The sequence below is a fragment of the Ips typographus genome, linkage group LG11 (genome assembly GCF_016097725.1).
Source record: "Ips typographus isolate SLU linkage group LG11, UJ_Ityp_2.0, whole genome shotgun sequence".
Classification (NCBI taxonomy): Eukaryota; Metazoa; Arthropoda; class Insecta; order Coleoptera; family Curculionidae; genus Ips; species Ips typographus.
The window spans coordinates 2,194,071-2,212,701 of NC_138432.1; the positions used below are offsets into that span (position 1 = coordinate 2,194,071).

Genomic DNA, 18,631 nt, shown 5'->3' on the forward strand with positions numbered 1-18,631 from the left:
CATGTCTACAGTTACATTTTCAAATGTTGTGTTTAAGATTTTTACAAGCGGGTGTTTTTGAGATACTATACTACGAGCTAAGTATACACCAGGCTTTAATTCTTTATTTAACACCACAACGTCGTGTGTCAAATGTTTCAAAACGTCAATCTCTCTAATAACTTCGCATCTAGAAGGAGTATGGTACACATTCTTTTCAGGACTGCTTAAAATTGGAATTGTTAACTTTATGTGTTTTAAGTGTACCGTCATATTCCAGTTAGAATAATCTATTATTGATTGGTAAGCAACTAAAAAATCTCTACCCAATATTCCGTCACATGGTATTGGAACATTAGAATCAACTATATGAAATTGGTGAGGTAACGTACACCCTTGGATAAAAATATTTGTGTTTGCAACACCTAATGAATTAGTTAGGTCTTCTGTGATACCTTTGATGCTAGTGGCTCGAGAAAAATCAACTATTTGATCAGGATTTACTGATAAACGTTTAAAAATTGATATGTCAGCTCCGGTGTCTACTAGTAGCGTACTAACTGAACCAGTCATTTCTAACTCAACTTTCACAAAATTTGAAAATGTCAGACTAAAACTATATATGGTTACATATCGCCCAACCGACTCAACCGAGTCGCTTCTTGGCTCGATTGGTGCTCCAATCCGTTTCCCGACTCCGAAAAGCCAACAAAATTAGGACTAGAGCCTCTATAGTACCTAGCAGATGTGTTACCACGATTAAAACCTCTATTAAATGCGCCTCTGCTTCTATTACTGCCTCTAAATTGTTCTCTATTGTTTCCAAAATTATTAGAATTTCTATTGTAACTGTTAGAATATCTATTGAAACTCCTATCGAAATGCTGGTTATAACTATTATTACGTGGACCTGTGCCCCTAAAGTGACGTCGCGCATTATGAAAATTGTTTTGCCTAAACTGAAAAATATTTGCCGAAGACGGTGCCAACGAACTAACATTCACAAACTTAGTAATAGTTTCCTGTACCGAAGAAAACGTGCCAGCCTCCATTATTAATCGAACTCTTTCACTACTGACATTTTGGCTAAATGCTCGCACAGTATTTTCAACCGTGTACCGTTGGGCAACTTCCGCTGGTACGCCCTCTGTAATATAGGCTGTTGTAATTTTTGCGCTAATGCGTCCACTTCAGAAGCATATTTTGCGGCTTCTTTATCGTTTTGTTTCAGATGTAAAATTTTTGCAGTCAATAATTGTGAAGTTTCGCCTTTAATCGAATTTTGAAGTTTAAAAATTATGTCGTCAATTGTATTTTCATGCGTAATAAGACTTCGCGCTTTTCCGGTCAAACGAGTTTTCACGAAAGCTACAGCGTTAGCAAGTTGATTTTCGCAATTGTTTTTAAGTAAAGTTAATGCATCTAAAAATGACTGTAAATTTTCAGAGTTACCATCGAATTGACTTGGAACTAATTTACTAGCCAAACTAAAAAACTCTACGGTGTTTGTCGACATTTTTGATATTTCAACGATACTTTTTAAACGTTCTAGCAGTGTTTGTCTGGAATTAAAATTTAGTTTTTCAGTTTCTTTTATATAGGGCGCTGCTGCTGCCAATAATTCCTCTGGGCTCTGACTCTCTTTTAAAACTTGAGTTTTAAAGTTGCTTAACTCTTTTTCGATTAAACCAATCTGTACAAGTAATTTATTTACTCTGTCTAAATTTCCGCGTCTCTCGGTAGATGATTTATTGATATTACTTGAAAAGCTTTTTGCAGTTTCGTAAATTTTCTTAACTTCTGTTAATCCTTTACTAGTCATTTATCAAAAATAATAAAATTGATCCAAATACTGCAGTTTAAAGATAGTAACTACAGAATAGTCATATAGACAATAATACCTATAATAAAATTTTTAAACGCCTGAATTGAAATCAACTTAAAAGTTCCATTATAAAACCCAGTTTAATAAACTATTTACTATGACTAATTATTGCTTACTTTTCTTTTGCACAGTTACACATAAGAACTTAACACTGAAGACACTTGAGTTTGTTGAGTTTGTGCACAATAAACAGCACATCACTATCACTGTACATACGCGCACACGCTTTCCGGAACAGCTCTTACGTTTACTTACTCAACATTACGTTTCTCTTATAGATGCTAAAGAGACTGCTGCCATGTCGCGGCGGATCTGCTTCTTCATATTTTTCTTGACGGCCCGAATAATTCTCCACAATAAGAGCATTGCCAACATAGCGAAAATAAGATACAGAATCACTTTGACGTCTTTAGTGATGTTGTACTCAGCTTCTTGCACTATAAAATTGGAGTTAACTACGCCATTTTCCGTTACTTCTTGCTTGGTATCTTTTGACTTGGTTTGCCCCATCTTAGCTCACATTTATACCACGCTCAGCTCCTAAGCAGATTTGTCGGCATCGGATACATTACGAAACACAACCAATGGCACTACACTTTTCTTTTAACTTTTACTTTTTACTATTTAATCAGAAGTCCACGAAAAATTAGCAGGATCGCCATGTAAAGGTAGTAAATGATACTCCGGCAAGTTCCCTGTATTCAATATATATTTGCTGAATAAATCGCTTATATTTATCGTACTCTATTATGCCTACTCATACAATATAATATAGGTTGCTGTGTATACATAAAATACTTATAATAGCGAACCGATTGATGCAATACGATTAATAATAATACTTAGCTATGCATGTCAATGAACTGTTACAACTTCAACTAACTATGTTACAGGGGGGTATTAGGGGTCTTTTTTTACTACTTTTTTAAATTCAATATCTCGGTAACCTGAAAAGCTAGAGAGTCCAGTTTTAGCTCATTTTGTAGTATTTTTTATCCTCTTTGTAATGGCGTTTTAGAGAAATCTATACGAGTTCAAATAAAAAAGTTACAGTCATTCAAAAATTGAAAACATTTTATATATATATATATACAGGGTGGACCATAAGTAATGGGACATAGAGCTACAGCATATTCCGGACATCAAAATAATACGATTTAGCTGAATTGTCCTATACCGAAAGTTAATATTAAGAAAGATACAGGGTGTGAAAGTTGAAATTTTATTTTAGATTTTTTGTCATATCTTCACGGTCTTTTGATATAAATTACTGAAAGTTGGTATAAAGGGGTTTTGGCAGGCGTAAAATACGATGCTTTCATTTGTTTTGTAGTAGCTGATAGGGGGCGCTAGCGGTAACCATCTCCGTCCCTTCAAAAGGCTCAAACTTTTTTTTACGGAACTGAAACGGCCATATGACTTCAAAATATGATTCTAAGATGTTTTCTACGTAAAAAAGGTATACTTGTTGTAAGCCTTAAAAGTCGACCGTTTTCGAGTTATTTAATCTTTTATTATTGCATGCATTTACATGTACAGCAGATTTTAATTACTATTTTTTTTTTAATTCTAAGTAGGATTTGATACAAAAACAAAAAGGGCGTTCATAACAACTAGCTTTATTTTAAAGTTTACAAACATTTTTTAAACGGTCAAATTTACATACAGAAACTGTTATGTGTGTAACTTAAGGGTATACAGGACATATCGTATTAACATACGACAATGCATGCAATAATAAAACATTAAATAACTCGAAAACAGTCAACTTTTAAGACTTACAACAAGTATACCTTTTTTACATAGAAAACATCTCAGAATCATGTTTTGAGAGCATATGGTCGTTTCAGTTCCGTAAAAAAAAGTTAGAGTCTCTTGAAGGAACGGATATGGTTGCAGCTAGCGCCCCCTATCAGCTACTACAAAACAAATGAAAGCATCGTATTTAACGCCTGCCAAAACCCCTTTATACCAACTTTCAGTAATTTATATCAAACGACCGTGAAGATATGATAAAAAAACAAAAATAAAATTTCAACTTTCACACCCTGTATCTTTCTTAATATTAATTTTCGGTATAGAACAATTTCGCTAAATCGTATTATTTTGATGTCAGGAATATGCTGTAGCTCTATGTCCCATTACTTATGGTCCACCCTGTATAAACAATCTTTATTTCCAAGAAAAAACGGCTATCGACCATTACGGTCTTTCTGCCTATGTATACATGTTTTTTTTAATATGTACAGGTAATCTTATTTCTAATTAATATATACAAATTATACATTGAGAAAAAAAAAAAAAAGTTCTAATTAAAATGTTCTAACAGGGTGAGAGCGGGGAAAAGATAACGGGATTGTCTAGTCTGTCTGGTTATGCATAGTGGATTTACAATTGTCAAGTTGTTTGGGTTATTTTTCCACTTGGTTTGTAGTTGTATGAGTCTGTCAGTTATTTTAGTCATGTTCGTACGTTCGTAGAGAACCCACTACACAACCCATCCAACCAACTTCTCTACGAACGTACGAACATGACTAAAATAACTGACAGACTCATACAACTACAAACCAAGTGGAAAAATAACCCAAACAACTTGACAATTGTAAATCCACTATGCATAACCAGACAGACTAGACAATCCCGTTATCTTTTCCCCGCTCTCACCCTGTTAGAACATTTTAATTAGAACTTTTTTTTTTTTTCTCAATGTATAATTTGTATATATTAATTAGAAATAAGATTACCTGTACATATTAAAAAAAACATGTATACATAGGCAGAAAGACCGTAATGGTCGATAGCCGTTTTTTTCTTGGAAATAAAGATTGTTTATATACAGGGTGTCTAAAAAGTCTGGAATATTGCAAATATCTCGAAAACTGCTGATTTTATTTTTCTCAAAATTTGCGTCTTGTTAAAGTAAATAACAGCGCATGACGTGAGGGTGAAATGAGGTTCGCAAGTATACAGGGTCAGTCACAAAGTATACCAACTTTCTTAATTCAAACCTAACACACTGTATATTACTTCAGATTTTAAGAGTACTTATAAAGGCCAATTCAACGATATACGATTTTTATTTTTTTTGATTTTTATTTTTTTTTGATTTTTTTTTTTTTTTTTTTTTGATTATTTTTTTTTGTACCTGCCTATAACAATGATAGGTGTAACAATGACAGCTAACGTCAATATAATGTTAAATTAATTGGCAAATTTTCCTATTACTTAAAATGGTGTTTTTGAGTGAGAAGGATACTTAAGATGTCAGTCTTTTCCTTCTCACTCTAAAACACCATTTTAAGTAATAGGAAAATTTGCCAATTAATTTAACATTATATTGACGTTAGCTGTCATTGTTACACCTATCATTGTTATAGGCAGGTACAAAAAAAAAATCAAAAAAAAAATAAAAATCGTATATCGTTGAATTGGCCTTTATAAGTACTCTTAAAATCTGAAGTAATATACAGTGTGTTAGGTTTGAATTAAGAAAGTTGGTATACTTTGTGACTGACCCTGTATACTTGCGAACCTCATTTCACCCTCACGTCATGCGCTGTTATTTACTATAACAAGACGCAAATTTTGAGAAAAATAAAATCAGCAGTTTTCGAGATATTTGCAATATTCCAGACTTTTTAGACACCCTGTATATATATATATATCTCCTATGTCCAGGGTGCTCTTGGACACCTGGTATAAGAAACTGTTAAAACTAACAAGCCCTAATAAAACCTGTAGTTTTTATCTTGTAAGGGGTACCAAGATTTGTACCAATAAAACAGCTTATTATAATGAAGGCTATACATTTTATTCCTCTACTTCAAATTCATCTGGTTCAATAAAAATTTCATCAAAAATGTCATTGCATGAAATACACATATTATGTAAAACACATGAGGCTATCACACAATTTGTAATTAACTGCAAGTCAGTGTTTTCAAAACTTCTGATTCGACGAAATCTGCTTTTGAGTAGACCAAAAGCATGTTCTATAACAATTCTGGTGGCAGAATGTATATAATTAAATTGTCTTTGATCTTCTGATAGATGTCTATTGTCTTTATATGGAGTTACTAGCTACCTTCTGGCCGGATATGCTGAATCACCTAGCAAACAATAGTTGCCATAGAAAAGAGCATCATAATTTTCTTCAGCCAAATTGTAGATTGCAGATCTGCGCAACATTCTGGCATCATGCATGGAACCTGGTTCTCCAGCTTTTATGCTTACAAAAGCCTTCCTAGAATCCACAATTCCCTGCAGAAGGATGCTATGATAGCCTTTTCTATTAACATAATCTTGCTTATTCTGCAAAGGACGCACAATCTTCAAATGACTTCCATCCACTGCCCCAATAATGTTAGACAATCCTTTTTTTAATAGAAATCGTTGGGAGTCTATCTCAGCTTCTTCTCTGTTTGGCCATTTTATATGGTCATTACTTATCTCAACTAAATATTGCAAAACTGCACTTATAATTCGATGAACTGATACTACTGATGAGTGTGAACTACTGATAGTCACATTGAATCTATCAGATATTAAGTACAGGTCTCACCATTTTTCAAAATAGAAAAATATTATCTACCAATTATCTTCTGACATGTACTTCGATTTAAGGAAGTGTTGCTTAAATTCCAGCTCTGAATAGGTTTCTATTGTATTCATGTAGTCCACAATTCTTCTGCGTTTTGTTCGAGGCTGGTAATCTTCTTCCTCGTCTTCTTCTGAAGAAGAGGAAATCGTACCAGAATCTTTTAAAAGCTCTTCCTAAAATCCATATTAAAACTAAGAAGATGTTATATTGTTTTTGATTTGATTGATAGCTTACCAAAATAAAATCATCCATTTATAACAAAAACGAAAACAATAATATTAAATTAAATTAAAAAGATGTATGTATTTTGACTTTTGTATAACACTTTTGACATAACAACTTCCAAAGAGCCAGCACATGTTCTTTCGTCTTCCGAAAATGAATCATGTTTCTAAGGATTTCGATCGAATCCTAAAATCATGGTCGCGAAACATGATTGGAATTGAGTGTCGAAAGAAAGCGGCTCTAACCTTACTTAAACTTTGATGTTTTGTTAATGATTATGTATGTGGGGCACGTTGTTGGTGAGTCGGCATCCCCTTTTTTCCCGGTTTTTTATCGATTATTTCCTTCCTATCAATTTTGACCAATCGCTATCAAGAATTAGTATAACAAATGTAAATTTTAAGTGAAAAAATCACTTAACAACTGTCAACTTAGCTGTCAGCAGTTTCATGCAAGTTTGACAAGTTGCCTGGTAAAAACAAACTTGATGGTTTCTATGCTGTGTTGCTATGTACCGTTACCAACAACAAAAATCACAAAGGACGCTTACGAATTTATTAATTTTTCACCTGAAACTCAAAATGAATCGGTTTGGAAATGTTTTCGAAAGTAAAATTAACGCGGCTGTTGAAAATATTGTTCCACTAAATACTCAGGAGACTCACACATCGATCTGGAAGCAATTTGAATTTGGAATGGATTGGATGATTGGAATTTTACCAAGCAAAAAATTACCAATTACTCCAGATAACAACTACAGGACAGGCGAGCTAAATTTAATCTTCAAGGACTGGGCATGGAACATGCGTAAAGCTAATGGAAAAGACTATAAAGAACTGTGTGTAAAAGTAATGTGGAATATCGTTGCCAAAAAACTACAGGAAAAATATTTTCAAGAATTTAATATCGTGTACGACCCATTCCACGACATTACCTTTAAGCCAGGTAGAGACGCTCGAAATGTGAAAAGGAGAAGTCTCGAGAAACATGAAGAAAAATGGAAAACAAGTTCAGCTTCTTTAAATATTGACGAGTACTACAAGATGGTGTCCTTATGGGATGAGACAACTCCAACCGGGTTGCAGCGTAAATTTTACTTTATTGCAGTAGTTGAGCTTGCTTGGAGAGGCGGAGAAGCGGTTCGTTGCTTAACAGAACATTTTAAAGAAGAAACTGATAATTATGGGATCAAAACAGGTGAGATATTGCTTTTTAATTTTGCAACAAAATCTGTAAATATTTATTGTAATTTGGCACAAAAAACGCTTATATCAAAACAAAATATGTGCGCATACTTTTTATCTTGGCATAAAATCTGTTTTCGCAATTTTTTAATAGCTTTTTTGCAATAGCTTGTATAAATCACGTTTGTCATTTTTTAACATCCAAAATTTGCTAGCTATACTATTTTTGTAATAAAATTAAAAACGATATAAGACCACAAAAATTCCTTTTGCTTTTCCAAAAAAAATTATAAGCTACATAAACCTACTTTAAAATCACACTACAAAAGATATTTTGACATTTAAGTTAAATTATGTATCCCTTGTTTCAGGAAGGATTCAGTACAATACAGTCTTCAGCAAAACTGCACAAGGTGGTGCAAAAAATCTGTGCGATCGGAAGTGTCTTGTTCCTAATTCAAAAAACCCTGAGTTTTGTCCGGTACGTTTGTACAAATCCCTGTTGGACAAACGAACGTCTAAAATAAGACGTAATTTAGTAGATTTACAAATAGATTGTTTTTGACACCAAATTCAGCATGGCAGTCCAATCTTAACACTGGATGGTTTAAAAACGTTCCTGTTGGAAGAAATGAACTACTAAAATGGACAAAAGACGCAGCGCAAAAAACAGGTGTGAACACGAAAGAAATTAAAATATCTAACCATTCTATGCGATCAACTGCTGTTACTAATCTTGCAAAGGCCGGTGTAGGCGAGCAGCAACTCATCAAAATCACAGGACATTCTAAAGCTGCGTCTATCCAACCATATCTACAAATGGACAGTCAACATCATTCAAGTATCATTACTGCTTTAAGAACCGTCCAAAACAATGTACCATCTACAAGCTTCGAAGCTCCCTTGAAAAAACAGAAAATAGACACTTCTTCGAGCCAACACCATCAATCGTTTGACACTCCTCACAGCAACATAGAGAATAGTGCTACTACAAACATAATTAAAAACAATCTAACCGATATGGCTAACAATACTCCTGTAACCTACAATAATTGTAATTTTTATATTAATTGTAATTTAAAATGAGTTTGAAGTAATTACCCTTTCTGGCTTGAAAGTTATGGTATGTAACGAAGTTACTAAGTTTTACCGTTTTCTTAATTAAATCGATCAACCGGAATCTTCATTTTAATTACTTAAGTTCCAACAGTCGAATTTTCTCCGTTCTTGTCAGTTTAGGTTCGGGACGTCGGTTACTTTTCGTTAGGGTCATAGCGATGTGTCGCGGAAAGCCGCTAATTGATAAGTGCGTGGTTAATAAGTTTTACGCGGCCGAATGTTCAGCGGCTATAGTACCGCAGTTAACCTGCAAAGGCGTCCTGCCGGCACCCAGTGTGTGGCAGTGCGCGCGGTTCCGGTCCCCCATACATGGTACGTAGGTGAGTGGGAGATTGCAGGAAATAAAACTGCACGTGGCAAACGGCCTCTTCCACCTGCGGTCAGCGTCCGAACCAGTCAACCTGCTCCGACTCGAAACCCGACCAGCAGTAAGTACCATTCAACCACGTGTACCGGTACGGCATCTGTTCTGGGCCTATACCGCAATACCTGTCCGTTCCTTTTGATTTTTCCCCGTAGTTAGTATACCGTAGTTAGCCGTCGTTGGACTCGTATTGACCCGACGGATTTTCCCAGTAATTAGTACACCATAGTTAGCCGTCGTTTGGACTCGTATTGACCCGACGGATTTTCCCTGTATTTAGTACATCGTAGTTAGCCGTCGTTTGGACTCGTATTGACCCGACGGATTTTTCCCTGTATTTAGTACACCGTAGTTAGCCGTCGTTTGGACTCGTATTGACCCGACGGATTTTCCCAGTAATTAGTACACCGTAGTTAGCCGTCGTTTGGACTCGTATTGACCCGACGGATTTTCCCTGTATTTAGTACATCGTAGTTAGCCGTCGTTTGGACTCGTATTGACCCGACGGATTTTTCCCTGTATTTAGTACACCGTAGTTAGCCGTCGTTTGGACTCGTATTGACCCGACTGATTTTCCCAGTAATTAGTACACCGTAGTTAGCCGTCGTTTGGACTCGTATTGACCCGACGGATTTTCCCTGTATCTAGTACACCGTAATTAGCCGTCGTTGGACTCGTATTGACCCGACGGATTTCCCCAGTAATTAGTATACCGTAGCTAGCACCCGAATTTCTCCTGTTCTTGTCCGCCAGGACAGCTGCCGTAGACACCGTTAACGCGTACACTTTTTATTTGACCGCTTTTATTGGTACGTTTAACTGCTTTGTCACCCGCGTCCCGACTTACACGCTTTAGGTGGAAATTGATCACTTAAAACAAAGTTACACGCTCTCTCTCATTTTTACACTTGCTTTTGTTTCTGTTTAAGACTTAAGATACCGTTAGGGTTCCGACTTTTGTTTCTCCGATTGGTTCTGTTCGTTAACCACCGTAGGTCCGTAGTCATTTTGGTTAAGTGTTTCAGTGTGTTAATTTCTGTTTAGTTTATTTGGAAACACGACCCGGTGAGTTTGCAAATTGACTTTTGTCTTTCATTGGGCCTGTCAGCCTTGCAAAACCTTAGCGCCCGCTTACCTTCTTCGACTGTCTTAAAAGTTACCCCGGTAGACGGAGCGTTTTCCTGGTTTACGCTCCGCGGTTGTTTGAAACCAGGTGGCGCCCGAGGCAATTAAAATCAGACTAGTGTCAAAAGGGGTATTTAATTTGCATCCCCAACAAAAGAGCGTCACAAATTTGGCGCCCGAGCAGGGACTACGTTTTGAGTTTTGGACTGACAGTGTTTCAATTAACCGTTTTGTTTTTTTTTTTTCTCCCTTTTTAATATAAACGTGTAACTTTGTTGTGGTTAATAGCTTAGGATAACTGTACTAACCGAGCTTGATCGCCGCTTTGCAATCCACTAAAAAATTTGTCTTTAGCCAGTCCGGCTTTGTTTTTTTTTTACCCGAGTTTAAATATACCGTGTAGCCTGGGTTGTCATGGATACCGATCAAAAAGATAGTTTACCGTTAACCGTCACCGCCGCCACCAGTGCAGCCGCCTTCTCAGGCGGCACCGAACCGATGGACTCCAAAATTGCGTACGTTTGCCAGCTCAGGAAAGACGCGTTGATAGTTGAACTATCCAAGATTGGATTAGACACCAGTGGCACCACAGAGGAATTAAGGAAGCGCTTAATTGCCTACTTAATGGGTGGGGAATCAACCCCGATAGTCAGAACTGCACCATTTACTTTTCCTGCAGTAAATACCGAACCGACCGCTACCACAGTAACGTTACCCCCGACTACGGTAGTAGTTAAAGTTACCGAGTCTCTTACGACCACCGCCCCCATTTTTACAACACCATCGACGTGGGGTACTACACGCCCAATCCCCAGTTGCAATACCGCCGTAACGTTCACTTCAGCTCAGCTCACTCGACCGATTCACGGTTCCCGAGCCCCCCCTTTATCTCTGACTATGCCGGTAACTTATCACTGGGTGCCGCCCATGACCACAGCCAATGAGGCGTCAACAAAGCCACTTCCTTGTCTGCTGGAACCCACGCCGACCCTGCACCGGCAAACACCCATGTATTTTCGCGCTCAGGACTGGAAAGTCTATTTTAATGAACAGGACGACCCTGTTGCTTTCCTGGAGCAATTAATGGAAATTTGCGCCGCCAACCAAATCCATCCAGACTTACTAGTGCCGCAATTACCTATGGTGTTGCGTGGTAATGCGCTGCTGTGGTTCCGAAACAACCGGCATCGTTGGGCGACGTGGCAGCAATTTGAGGCTGATTTCCGTACTTTTTATTACCCTCTGGATTACTATGATGATCTTGAGGCGCAGATAAGCCGCAGATTGCAAAAACAAGGGGAATCTGTCAGTCTGTACTTTACAGACTTACAAACTATGATCCGCCGGCATGGGAGTATTACACCCGAACAGGAGTTACGTTGGTTGTACCGTAATATGACACCACAATTAAGACAGATGGTGCGGCCGACCGACTTTTACGACGTGTTAACTCTGTCACAGAAAGCCCGTGAGACCGAACGCCTCTTAGAGGAGGTGAGGCAGGCAGAGGCATGTAGTTACCGCCCTCAACCTGAGTTTACTAGAGTGAATAGTCATCAGGAACCGACCATAAAGTCACGACAAGTACCCGAGACACGGGTTACCGTACCAGGCCGCCCACGGCCAATTGAGGGGAGTCGACAGTCTCGCAACAACCAGTTCCTCAATACAACGCACACCAGGTCACCTCAACACCCACCCCGTCCTGAAAACCGTCAAGGTGCTCCCGTGGGCAATCCTGGAGGAATGTGTTGGCGATGTGGAGAGACCGGGCATTTCCGTACAGAATGTACGCGTCCGTCCCGTCTGTTCTGCTCCAGATGTGGGCAACCAGGTGTACAGTCTCGGCATTGTGATTGTGCACGGCCGGAAAACTAAAAGGGCGTTGTGATAATGCGAGGAAAGCACAACCGCCCGACGTAACCGCCTCGACCCACCCTGTTTTGACAGTTACCGCCTGTCAGCCGTCCCTTGTAAATACCGTTCCGCCGTTAAACCCCGTTCCGCCGTCAAACCCCGTACCGACCGTTACTCCAGTTAACTTTACCGTACCGCCTGTTCCTGTCACCTGTCATACCGTACCACCTGTTCCTGTCACCTGTCATACCGTACCACCTGTTCCTGTCACCTGTCATACCGTACTGCCTGTTCCTGGCACCGGTCATACCGTACCACCTGTTCCTGTCACCTGTCATACCGTACCACCTGTTCCTGTCACCTGTCATAACGTACTGCCTGTTCCTGGCACCTGTCATACCGTACTGCCTGTTCCTGGCACCGGTCATACCGTACCACCTGTTCCTGTCACCTGTCATACCGTACCACCTGTTCCTGTCACCTGTTATACCATACTACCTGTTCCTGTCACCTGTTATACCGTACCCAAGTATGCCGCCGACAAAGTTAACATTACCGTACCGACCGTTTCTGTGCCTAGTAGTACCGTACCGACCGTTAGTAGACATAAGCATGACGTTACACCAGTTACTAAAGTACCTAACGTGATTACCAGATACCCTGTACCGACCGAGACGTTGGTTAACGATTCTGGCACAAAAGACTACGTTCTTCCGACCGCAACACCAAACGTTACCGTACCGACCGTCCCAGTGCCATCTGTTGCTGATATACCAGCAGTTACCGCACTGAATGCCTTCCTGACCACTGACAATCGACCCTACATTTCTGTCAAAATGTTTGACACTGAATTTATGGCATTAGTAGACACTGGTGCTGCCCGTTCATACGTAGGGGCCGTGGTACGACAGTTATGGCACGATTGCACACCTCTCCGTCCAACTGTTGAAAACGCTAAAGTTGCAAATGGCAGTAAGGTGGATATTACCGAGGCTTTCAGGGTCAAACTGACTTTTGAGGGTTACCCAACTGTAACGGAGGTGTTTACCAGGGTTACCAGTTTACCAGTTTACCACTATTTACCAGGGTTAACCGTATTTATCGTACTTGGTATGGACTTACTAGGAAAACATCCTTTCCAAGTAAATTTGCAGACAATGGCTGTACAAATAGTAAGCCCTAGACCAGTCCGTATACCGGAAAAGATTAGTCCAGTCAACACTATTGAACCGGCTGAGCCTTTAACGTTAACCGAAACCGAAAACGCCAGACTGCAACAGTTTTTAAACGCCGAACTTCCAAAGTTTGACCGAATTAGAGGCGTAACTCCACTAACCACACATACCATTCATTTGGAGCAAATCGAGCCGATTAAGCAACGCTATCACCCTCGCAATCCTCGTATGCAGGAGATTATTAATACCGAGGTAAAGCAGATGTTGCGAGACGGTATTATTGAGCCGTCAACCAGTCCGTGGAGTTCCCCTGTAGTAATTGTCCGTAAAAAGGATGGTAAACACCGTTTCTGTATTGACTTTCAAAAAGTCAATGACGTTACCCGAAAAGATGCATACCCGTTACCTTTTATTAATGCAATCTTGGACAAACTCCGCCGTGCCCGTTATATATCCAGTATTGACTTGAAACAGGGTTACTGGCAAGTAGCTCTTGATGAAGCTAGCAAACCAATTACCGCATTTACGGTGCCGGGCATGGGCTTGTTTCAATTCAAAGTCATGCCATTTGGTTTACACTCTGCTCCCGCTACGTTTCAACGATTAATGGACAGAGTCATCGGCCCCGATATGGATCCGTACTGTTTTGCGTATCTGGACGACATTATTGTTCTTGGGGAAACCTTTGAACAACATCTCGACAATCTGTCCGAGGTTTTCCGTCGTCTCCGAGCTGCGAACTTGCGCCTGAATCCGGATAAATGTCAATTTGGTCGGAAATCCCTCCGTTACCTGGGCCACCTGGTTACGTCCAGTGGTATCCGTACCGATCCAGAAAAAGTGTCGGCTATTCAGGAACTGCCGGCTCCGACCAACGTGAGAGGCGTTCGCCGTTTTCTCGGTGTTGCATCCTGGTACCGCCGTTTTGTCAAGGACTTTTCCAAAATTGCTTCTCCTCTAAACCGACTTTTAAAGAAGGGAGTGAAGTGGACTTGGTCAGCGGACGAGCAGCATGCATTTGAGCAGCTGAAAAAGTGCTTAACCGAAGCCCCAATTTTGGCTTGTCCAGATTTTTCCCGGCCGTTTGTACTACAAACAGACGCGTCGGATCATGGGCTAGGTGCTGCATTAATACAGCATGATTTCAATGGCGATCACATTATCGCTTATGCTAGCAGAACGTTGACAGCTACTGAACGAAAGTTTTCGGTGACCGAGAAAGAATGCTTGGCAATAGTGTGGGGAGTCGAAAAAATGAGACCGTACCTTGAAGGCTACCGTTTTACCGTGGTGACGGATCACCAGTCCTTACGGTGGTTGCACTCGCTTAAAAGCCCATCTGGCCGGTTAGCCCGTTGGAGTATTTATCTCCAACAATTTGATTTCGAAATCAAGTACCGAAAGGGGATCCTGAATAAAGTAGCTGACGCTCTATCTCGGGACCCCGTGCCGTCCAACTCGGTTGGCGATCCGCCCGAATCCATAGCGCTGATGGGAAATTTTGAACCGTGCTCCTGGTATAGCGCTAAGATGGCGGCGGTCGAAGCGAATCCCAAAAATTTCCCTGACTACTGTGTCAAAGAAAATCGTCTCTACCGCCATTTTTGGGATTTAAACGAAGTCACGTCGGCAGAGTCTGCCAGTTCGTGGAAACTTTGCGTCCCTAAAACCGCTAGGGCGGCCATTCTTCGGCAAAACCATGATGAACCGGCCGCCGGGCATTTTGGGATTGCAAAAACCACCGTCCGCATAGCCCAGCGGTATTATTGGCCGGGAATGATGCGTGATATTGCAAGTTACGTCCGCATTTGTCCTTCTTGTCAGCGTTATAAAGTATCGCAACAAGCACCGCCTGGGTACATGCAACCGTCACGAAATAACCGCCCCTGGGAAACCGTCTGTACCGATTTAGTTGGCCCGTTACCCCGTTCTGCAAAAGGGAACAATTACTTGGTAGTGTTTCAAGACCGATTTACTAAGTGGGTACAATGTCGAGCAATTAGAAAAGCAACGGCTCGAGCTGTAAGCCAGGCTTTGTACGACGAGGTCATAACTAGATTTGGGTGCCCACGAACCGTTTTGTCCGATAATGGCACGCAGTTTACCGGCCAACCGTTTAAACAATTGCTTGCGGAGTTGGGCATTGCTCACCGGCTAACTCCACCATATACGCCCCAAGCCAACCCCGTCGAGCGAGCTAATAAAACCCTCAAAACCATGATCGCCCAGTTTTGCGAAGGGGATCACCGTAAGTGGGACGTACTGCTCCCCGATTTGCTGTTTGCCGTTAACACGTCACAACATGACTCCACCGGATACACGCCGGCTTACTTGAATTTTGGTCGGGAGTTAGAGCCACCAAAAGCTTAATACCGTTCTGTCAGACCGGAACCCGACGACGCCGAGCCGTTAAGGGAACCCCAGCGCTCCGATATTGGGGAGCACAGCAACCGGCTCAAACAGCTCAATGATATTTATGAGCTGGTCCGTTTAAATCTGGGTCGGGCGTTCACCACTCAAAGCCGGCATTATAATTTGCGGAGAAGAGAGTGGCGGTGTCATGTGGGAGATCAGGTTTATCGGCGTGAAAACCCCTTGTCCTCAGCGGTCCGGGGTTTCGCCTCAAAGCTAGCGCCTAAGTTTTCAGGGCCCTACACCGTGGTTAGGGTTCTTTCTCCGGTGGTGTATGACATTAAAAGCTGCACCGGTAAATTCTGCGCCGTATTCATATTAAAGACTTAAAAGCGGCGCATGACGGGGCCGAATTTAGTGAAGCCCGCGTGTAAACCACGCTGTGAGTTGGGGCGGGTGACAACCGTAAACGTAAGCCGTATGTGTTACCGTACCGACCGTAGCTGTTACCGTTAGTCTAGATGACCGAAAGAAAGTGTTTATCGAAGTTCCGTCGGCGCTTACCGGGGGAGCCTCCGTTTTCTGCACCTGCTTATCCATCGGCCATCTGTAGCCGAGACCGGGAGTGAGAAAGGTGTGCGGTGTTCGGGTTCCGCGATTTAGGTTAAGTTAGGCTAGGGTTTCGTAATTTTATAGAGCCGGTGATTATTTTTTTTTTCATTGTATTGAGTCTGTGATTTAGTTTTGTAATTTCTGACTGTTAACTGTTGCGCTAGTGTTAAGGCCGTCTATTTAGAAGGGTTGTTTTTTGTTTAAAAAAAAGGAGTAAACGCCTTTTTTTTCCGTACGAAGAGGGGGTGTGTAACGAAGTTACTAAGTTTTACCGTTTTCTTAATTAAATCGATCAACCGGAATCATCATTTTAATTACTTAAGTTCCAACAGTCGGATTTTCTCCGTTCTTGTCAGTTTAGGTTCGGGACGTCGGTTACTTTTCGTTAGGGTCATAGCGATGTGTCGCGGAAAGCCGCTAATTGATAAGTGCGTGGTTAATAAGTTTTACGCGGCCGAATGTTCAGCGGCTATAGTACCGCAGTTAACCTGCAAAGGCGTCCTGCCGGCACCCAGTGTGTGGCAGTGCGCGCGGTTCCGGTCCCCCATACATGGTACGTAGGTGAGTGGGAGATTGCAGGAAATAAAACTGGCCTGCACGTGGCAAACGGCCTCTTCCACCTGCGGTCAGCGTCCGAACCAGTCAACCTGCTCCGACTCGAAACCCGACCAGCAGTAAGTACCATTCAACCACGTGTACCGGTACGGCATCTGTTCTGGGCCTATACCGCAATACCTGTCCGTTCCTTTTGATTTTTCCCCGTAGTTAGTATACCGTAGTTAGCCGTCGTTGGACTCGTATTGACCCGACGGATTTTCCCAGTAATTAGTACACCGTAGTTAGCCGTCGTTTGGACTCGTATTGACCCGACGGATTTTCCCAGTAATTAGTACACCGTAGTTAGCCGTCGTTTGGACTCGTATTGACCCGACGGATTTTCCCTGTATTTAGTACATCGTAGTTAGCCGTCGTTTGGACTCGTATTGACCCGACGGATTTTTCCCTGTATTTAGTACACCGAAGTTAGCCGTCGTTTGGACTCGTATTGACCCGACGGATTTTCCCAGTAATTAGTACACCGTAGTTAGCCGTCGTTTGGACTCGTATTGACCCGACGGATTTTCCCTGTATTTAGTACATCGTAGTTAGCCGTCGTTTGGACTCGTATTGACCCGACGGATTTTTCCCTGTATTTAGTACACCGTAGTTAGCCGTCGTTTGGACTCGTATTGACCCGACGGATTTTCCCAGTAATTAGTACACCGTAGTTAGCCGTCGTTTGGACTCGTATTGACCCGACGGATTTTCCCTGTATCTAGTACACCGTAATTAGCCGTCGTTGGACTCGTATTGACCCGACGGATTTCCCCAGTAATTAGTATACCGTAGCTAGCACCCGAATTTCTCCTGTTCTTGTCCGCCAGGACAGCTGCCGTAGACACCGTTAACGCGTACACTTTTTATTTGACCGCTTTTATTGGTACGTTTAACTGCTTTGTCACCCGCGTCCCGACTTACACGCTTTAGGTGGAAATTGATCACTTAAAACAAAGTTACACGCTCTCTCTCATTTTTACACTTGCTTTTGTTTCTGTTTAAGACTTAAGATACCGTTAGGGTTCCGACTTTTGTTTCTCCGATTGGTTCTGTTCGTTAACCACCGTAGGTCCGTAGTCATAATTTTGGTTAAGTGTTTCAGTGTGTTAATTTCTGTTTAGTTTATTTGGAAACACGACCCGGTGAGTTTGCAAATTGACTTTTGTCTTTCATTGGGCCTTGCAAAACCTTAGCGCCCGCTTACCTTCTTCGACTGTCTTAAAAGTTACCCCGGTAGACGGAGCGTTTTCCTGGTTTACGCTCCGCGGTTGTTTGAAACCAGGTGGCGCCCGAGGCAATTAAAATCAGACTAGTGTCAAAAGGGGTATTTAATTTACATCCCCAACAAAAGAGCGTCACAAGTTACGGTTCTTATTAAGTATTGTTTTAATTTAAAAAAAATGTTTTATTAAAATAAAATGTTTATTTAACTCAGGAAATAATCTTACCAAATATACCTCGTGCATCTAATTTTTCCTGTGGAAATACTTAGAAACTCGTTTTTCCGAATTTTTCCGGAAAAATTAAATGCACTAGGGATATTACCCCCGATAATAC

The 18,631-nt window shown here is 41.0% G+C and overlaps 1 long non-coding RNA gene across 1 annotated transcript in view; it reads right to left on the reverse strand.

The window, feature by feature from the left end:
* LOC145735650 (uncharacterized) overlaps positions 1–18,631 on the reverse strand; it is a 123,821-nt gene that overhangs the window by 75,097 nt on the left and 30,093 nt on the right. The gene's annotated exons all lie outside the window — the stretch shown is intronic.